At 45.1% G+C, this 7,500-nt stretch overlaps 2 protein-coding genes across 3 annotated transcripts in view; both read right to left on the bottom strand.

The window, feature by feature from the left end:
* LOC113818529 (fibroblast growth factor receptor-like 1) overlaps positions 1-7,500 on the bottom strand; it is a gene marked incomplete at its 3' end in the record, with an annotated part of 455,734 nt that overhangs the window by 170,440 nt on the left and 277,794 nt on the right. Inside the window, 1 exon segment of one of the 2 annotated variants that reach the window (XM_070142976.1) lies at positions 6,944-6,988. 2 annotated transcript variants of the gene reach the window in all.
* Positions 1-7,500, bottom strand: part of LOC138867460 (uncharacterized) — a 54,252-nt gene that overhangs the window by 6,727 nt on the left and 40,025 nt on the right. The gene's annotated exons all lie outside the window — the stretch shown is intronic.

Raw genomic sequence — 7,500 nt, 5'->3', positions numbered from 1 at the left:
CACGCACATCCACACGCACAAGACACACACAGACACACAAGCACAGACACACACACACACACACACACACACACACACACACACACACACACACACACACACACACACACACACACACACACACACACACAAAATACATACAAACATATGTGTATATATATATATATATATATATATATATATATATATATATATATATATATATATATACAAACATACGAAAAAAACTCCCTGAAAAAGTAAAGTGAAACTGCTCCTACAACATAAAAGTTCGCCACAGAAACGTAACCCTCGGCCGCCAAGCGCTCTCTCGCCGAGCCGTAAAACTGAACGGTTACACGCTTTGAAAATTTACTATATACAACAATTTCCCGTCTTTAGCGTTGTTGTTTTTTTCATTACCATCATCGGGAACGCCACTTTATTTTTTTTTAAATATCATTCACTTGATCATTTATATTATCTATCAAATATTATTAACTTTTTTTAAAATTATTGTCATTACGATTATTATCATCATCATCCGGTTTCTCTCCTCCTCATCGCTGCGGAAGAAGAGGAAGTGGAGAGCAATAACAGAAAAATATCGACGAAAAGGGAAATGCAAACACGAAACAAATAAAAATAAAACGAAAATGCGTTAAGTGACCATAACTTTTGGAGATTTACTGTAAAATCATTATATATTTTCACTAACAATGTCATATTATCTTCATTTTTACCCATTTCATCATTATTATTATCATTTTCATTATTATCAATGGAGAGGACGAGGGAGAAATAAGAAATAAAACAAATACGAAAAGAAAGATAAAACAATGAAATGAAATAAGAAAAACAGAAAGAAAAAAAATGAAAGCATTAAATAACATAAAACACGAAATAAATCAAGGCATAAATAATGAAAAAAATATATAAATAAACCAAAAACGTAACAAATAATTGAATCAGTTGCCCCCCCCCCCCCCAAAAAAAAAAAACACCAAATAATCAAATAAAACAAAATATGATAAATAACAAAATATAATAATCAAACAATAAAAAACAAAAAATCTGAAGAAGAAGAAAAAGAAGAAGAAGGAGGAAGAGGAAGAAAAAGAAGAAGAAGAAGAAGAAAAAAGAAGAAGAAATAGAAGAAGAAGAAGACGAAGAAGAAACAGAAGAGGAAGAAAAAGAAGAAGAAAAAGAAGAAGGAGAAGAAACAGCCACGCGACCCTCCGCCACCAGGACGCCACCCTTGAGGAGAGGAAACGCATGCATAATTGACACGCACACGTCATCAATTTACTCCGTATAGCGTCAACATCGATTATTGCGATTTTTCTCTTTCCCCCCGAGCTCGTTAACACCCCCCCCCCCGAGCTCGTTAACACCCCCCCCCCCCCCCCGACCACCCCTGCCCCCGCCCTCGATCCCGTCCACGCTTGCGCCCGAATCTCCTGCGAAAAACACCTGTGGATTCCCGATTCAGATGATTCGTCTATTACTATTACTTATCTTTTTTTTTCTTTCTTTCTTTCTTTTTATTTTCTTTTTCTCGCTTGGTATTTTTTTCTTTTCTCTTTTTCTTTCTCTCGTATGGCAATTCTTTTGTTATCTTTCTCCTTCTTAATCTCTGTTATTTGTTACTTTGAAAACTGTTTTTTTTCTCGTTCCTTCTTATATAATCATCTCTCTTCTTATTTTTTCGTCTTTTTCTCCTTTTCCCCGTTTGGTAATCATTTATTTTTTTATTCTTTATTTCTTGGTCTCTGTTATTTGTTAGTTTAACTGTTTCTTTTACTTTCCTTACTTTCTTTACTGCCTGCTCTCTCTCCTTCATGGATATTTTCCTCTATTCTAATCTCTCCCAGTCTTTATCATATACTTCAATCCCCTTTCTTTCGTCAATCTTGCGATATAACCATAATCAACATCACCATTGCCATCAGAAATATAAATCGATTTTTCTCGAATCATCTTCATCACCATCAACATCATCATCATAACTCTCTTACTACAAAGCTTTCTCAACTCTTTATTTATCTTATTACTGTCATCATCCTATTTTCCTCCTTCCCTTCCTTCCGCCACCTGCCCTCCACCGACGGCAATATGAGGGCCAATAAACCTTCGAAAGAGACGAGGAAAAAAAGAGAAAAGAAAATAAATGAAAAAAATGGGTTTCGTGCCTCGACTACAGATTGAGAAGGAAGCTGAAAAACATTCACCGTTCAGCCTCCCCTCCTTGCCTTCCTCCCTCCCTCCCTTCTTCTCTACGTCTCTCCCTCCTCCCCTTCTCCTCTCCCTCCCTCCCTCCCCTCTTCCCTTCCTTTCTCTCTCCCTTCTTCCATTCTTCTCTCTTCCCTCCCTCCTTCCCTTCTTCTCTCCCTCCCTCCGCTCTTCCCTCCCTCCTTCCCTTCTTCTCTCCCTTCTTCTCTCTCCTCCTCTCTTCCCCCCTCATTCTCTCTCTCCCTCCCTCTTTTTCTCTAACATCTTACAGTGTCTCCATACTACTCTTCCCATACGCTATGGCTCCTTTCCATCCATCTTCCCTTCTATCTTTTTCCTCCCTCCTTCTCTTCTACCCTCCTCCGTCCCTCCTAATCCTAGCTCCCTTCCTCGTTGCATCCCTCACCTAGCCTGTCTTCCCTCCCTCCCTCCCTCCTCTCCCCTTCACCATCCACTCTCCCCCTGCCCCCCCCCCCCCCTATATTTTCCATACTTTCTCTCCCTCCACACTTTGTACTTTTACCTTCCATTCCCGCTAGGTACTTCATATCATTTCCCTCCCTTACCCCCTTCCCCTCCCCTCCCCCTCTTCCCCTCCCCCTCAAGACCCTCTCCTCTCCCTCACACCGTCTCCTGAGGAGTGGTGAAGGGACCGAAATGTTGCAATTTATTTTATCACAAATGAGGGGAGATACGATAAGGTAGGGTAAAAAACGAAGAGCGAAAAAGGGAGAAAATAGAGGTCTGAGAAGTGGTGGTAGAGAGGGAGAGAGGGAGGAGGAAGAGGAGGACGAGTAGGGGTCGGGAGAGGAGGGGGAACGTAGGAGATAGGGAGGGGAGGGGAAGGGGAGAGGGAACGAGTGAGATAGGGAGAGGGAAGTGGAGGGAACGAGAGAGAGAGAGAGAGTGAGAGAAAGGGGAAGCAGGAGGAGGAGAAGCAAGAGGAGGAGGACAGAGAAAAAGTCATCAACAAAAGACAGAGACATCAGCAACCTCCCCCTTCCCCCCTCCCCCCTTCTCCCTCCCTCCACACAGATTACGCCCAGGTGACGCCGACGCTGAGAAAACGGGCTGCTAAGGAAGGAGGGAAGGGGGGGACGGGCTAGGGGAAGGAGGGAAGGAGGGGAGGGGGTTGGGAAGGGGGAGGATGAGGGGGCTTCAAGGATGAGAAAGGATAAGGGAATGGATACCCAACAAACAGTAAGATGAGAGGGGGGGGACTAAGTAAGGGGTAAGAAGGGGATGGTTTAAGGGTGAGGAAAGTGGGGAGGAGGGATTTAGGGATGAGTGAGGGGAGGGGAGGAAAGGGGAGGGGAGCGGATCTCTGAAAAGACGCGCGAGAGAGAGAGAGAGAGAGAGAGAGAGAGAGAGAGAGAGAGAGAGAGAGAGAGAGAGAGAGAGAGAGACAGAGAGAGAGAGAGAGAGAGAGAGAGAGTGAGAGAGGGTGAGTGAGGGAGTGAGTAGAGAGAGAGAGAGAGAGAGAGAGAGAGAGAGAGAGAGAGAGAGAGAGAGAGAGAGAGAGAGAGAGAGAGAGAGAGAGAGAGAGAGAGAGAGAGAGAGAGAGAGAGAGAGAGAGAGAGAGAGAGAGAGAGAGAGAGAGAGAGAGAGAGAACGAGAGAGAGAGAGAGAGCGAGAGTGAGTGAGTGAGTGAGTGAGTGAGTGAGTGAGAGAGAGAGAGAGAGAGAGAGAGAGAGAGAGAGAGAGAGAGAGAGAGAGAGAGAATGGGAAAAAAAACGAAAGATAGAAAGAGAGAGAGACAACCTTCACCGCTCCCCAATTTCTCGCAGAATAATGCACACAAAATAAGAAACAAATAACAGGAACAAAGAAAAAAAACAATAATAACAAAGCAGAAAAATCAAAGATAAAAAAGGTAAACAGTAATAAAGCTATATCCAACACTTTACAAAAGAAAGACTGAGGGGCTGGGTTGGGGGTGGGGGTAGGGGGGGGGCAGAGGGTATCACACATTATCCATCAGCACAACAACCTCCTCTACGCCCCTCCCCCCCTCCCCTACCCCTACCATCTCTTCAACTAATCTTTCTTTTCGTTATTTGTGTCTCCCATTCCACTCTTCTTTTCCTCCTTTTCTTTCTTTCTTTCTTCTTTTAAATTGCATAGAAAAGTGAACAGGGAAAAGGGGGGGGAGTTGAGAAGTAGGGGACTAGGGGGGAGGGAGCGGAGGAGTGGGAGAAGAGGGAGTAGGGGGAGGGAGCGGAGGAGTGGGGGAAGGGGGAGTAGGGGGAGGGAGCGGAGGAGTGGGGAAGGGGGGAGTAGGGAGGTGGGAAGGGAGGAGTGGGGGAAGGGGTGAGGGGAGGGGAGTGGAACACTAATTCTACACTGATTCCATTACGGAAGAAACGAGTCGACTGTTATTTTCGGATGAGTGGGAGAGGACTTGACGTGGAGGGGCGCGGAAGTGGGGAGGGTAGGGGAGGGAGGGGAGGGCAGTCGGTGAAGGGGAGCGGGAGTCAGTGGAGGGGCGCGGGAAGTGGGGAGGGTAGGGGAGAGGAGGGGGAGGGCAGTCGGTGAAGGGGAGCGGTAGTCAGTGGAGGGGCGCGGGAAGTGGGGAGGGGAGGGGGGGAGGGGAGCAGTCGGTGAAGGGGAGCGGGAGTCAGTGGAGGGCGCTGGAAGTGGGGAAGGGAGGGGAGGGGGAGGGCAGTCGGTGAAGGGGAGCGGGAGTCAGTGGAGGGGCGCGAGGAGTGGGGAAGGGAGGGGAAGGGGGAGGACAGTAGGTGGAGGGATGGAGGAGTTGGTGGAGGGGAGAGGGAAGTAGGGAAGGGAAAGGAGAAAAGAGAGAGAACGTGAGGGTAGAAAAGAAAAAATCAGGTGAAGGCGAGCGGGAGTCAGTGGAGGGGCGCGGGAAGTGGGGAAGGAGGGGAGGGTGGGAGGACAGTCGGTGAAAGGGGGGGGCTCAGTGGAGGGGCGCGGGAAGAGGGAGGGAGAGGGGGAGAACGGTCGGTGGAGGGATGGTAGTCAGTGAAGGAGGGGGGTGGAGGAAACAGTGGAGGGATGAAGGAGTTGGTGGAGGGGAGAGGGAAGTAGGGAAGGGAAAGGAGAAAAGAGAGAGAACGTGAGGGTAGAAAGGATAAAATCAGGGAAGGAGAGAACGAAATAGAAGACGTGAAAAAATGATGTAGATAAATAAATACACACACACACACACACAGATAAATACACACACACAGACACACACACACACACACACACACACAGAGAGAGAGTGAGAGAGAGAGAGAGAGAGAGAGAGAGAGAGAGAGAGAGAGAGAGAGAGAGAGAGAGAGAGAGAGAGAGAGCGAGAGAGCGAGAGAGCGAGAGAGCGAGAGAGCGAGAGACTGAGAGAGAGAGAGAGTGAGAGAGAGAGAGAGAGAGAGAGAGAGAGAGAGAGAGAGAGAGAGAGAGAGAGAGAGAGAGAGAGAGAGAGAGAGAGATAGAGAGAGAGATAGAGAGAGAGAGAGAGAGAGAGAGAGAGAGAGAGAGAGAGAGAGAGAGAGAGAGAGAGAGAGAGAGAGAGAGAGAGAGAGAGAGAATAGAATAAAAGAAAGGAACGGAGACAGAAAACGAAATAGAAAAAAAGAAGACAAAAGAAAAAAAGAAAAAAAAGAAAGAAAAGAGGCCGAAAAAAACACCAGACAGAACAAAAGCAAAAAGAGAGACCGAATAAGAAACATCCCCCCCCCCAAAAAAAAAAAAACAGACAGACAAAGAAACGCGGACACACCAAGAGAGCAGATCAGAGCGGATGATGGAAAGCAAGAGCGGCGAGGTCAGAGGTCAGGGGACATCCATCACCCTCGCGCCTGGAGGAAAGACTGAACCCGGGTCCCGTCGGCGGCTTCTTAAGACACCGCCCTCGCCCCCCCCCCACTTGGAAGGCTCTTCATTTATCCTGCACGTATTCCCTTCTTTATGACTCTTCTCTCTCTCTCTCTCTCTCTCTCTTCTCTCTCTCTCTCTCTCTCTCTCTCTCTCTCTCTCTCTCTCTCTCTCTCTCTCTCTCTCTCTCTCTCTTCTCTCTCTTCTCTCTCTCTTCTCTCTCTCTTCTCTCTTTCTTCTCTCTCTTTCTTCTCTCTCTTTCTTCTCTCTCTCTCTCTTCTCTCTCTCTCTCTCTCTCTTCTCTCTTCTCTCTTTCTTCTCTCTCTCCTCTCTTCTTCTCTCTCTCTTCTCGCTCTCTTCTCTCTCGCTCTCTTCTCTCTCGCTCTCTTCTCTCTCGCTCTCTTCTCTCTCGCTCTCTTCTCTCTCGCTCTCTTCTCTCTCGCTCTCTTCTCTCTCTCTTCTCTCTATCTTCTCTCTATCTTCTCCCTCTCTCTTCTCCCTCTCTCTTCTCCCTCTCTCTTCTCCCTCTCTCTTCTCCCTCTCTCTTCTCCCTCTCTCTTCTCTCTCTCTTCTCTCTCTCTTCTCTCTCTCTTCTCTCTCTCTTTTAGTTCATGAGTCTTCTTTCTTTTTACTTTTTCGCAAGACAAATAAAATATACAGAAAAAAGAATGCTAATGAAACGAGAGAAGGGAGGAAGGAGTAAAAAGAAAGAATAAACACAATGGAAAATAGAAAGAAAGAAAGAAAGAAAGAAAAGACAGCGAGTGAATCAAAAGAAGAGCAGGGAATGAATGAGAGAAATTAAACAAAATATGAAGAAGAAAAAACAAACAAAAATCACTAAATAAAAACACACAACGAAAATAAAATCACAAAAAAAAAAAAACGAAAAATGACAATAAAAAATATCTACCTTCCGATATCCTGCTCGCTGTCACGTGGGTCCTTCCAAGCTCACCTGGAAGGAGGAGAATCGAGGTTAATAATGCATAAGGGCGCTTTTTGTTTATATACGTAGATTAGTAAGGGGGGGGGAGGGATCATATAGGTACAAATCTTTCCTTCCTTTTCATCAAACACAATAAAAACACGATTATAAAGGCTTTCGTAAATATATTAGTTTAAGACTGAAAATTGTGATCTTGTTATTCGTCTGAATCACAGTACCGTAGGGAGCAATATAAAAAAAAACTTTAATCTATTTATTTTTAAAAAATGCTTTTAACCGCCATACCTTATCAGCTTTTTAAAAAAGAACTTGAAAGACCCTTTTAATTTCTGAAATTACTTAAAATATTAAGGTAATCATTATGTAGACCAATATCTATGTAGTCTATACATACATATGACATACAAATATAAACATAAACGCACCAACGCTAAAATTTACGTAATACCGCATATTCCAAACACTTACCAATATATATATGATAATGAAAATAAATAATTATAAACGATAATAAAAAACGA

The sequence above is a fragment of the Penaeus vannamei genome, chromosome 30 (assembly GCF_042767895.1).
Source record: "Penaeus vannamei isolate JL-2024 chromosome 30, ASM4276789v1, whole genome shotgun sequence".
NCBI lineage: Eukaryota > Metazoa > Arthropoda > Malacostraca > Decapoda > Penaeidae > Penaeus > Penaeus vannamei.
Note: the sequence above shows the minus strand (reverse complement) of the source record. Positions and strands in the feature narration are given on the sequence as shown.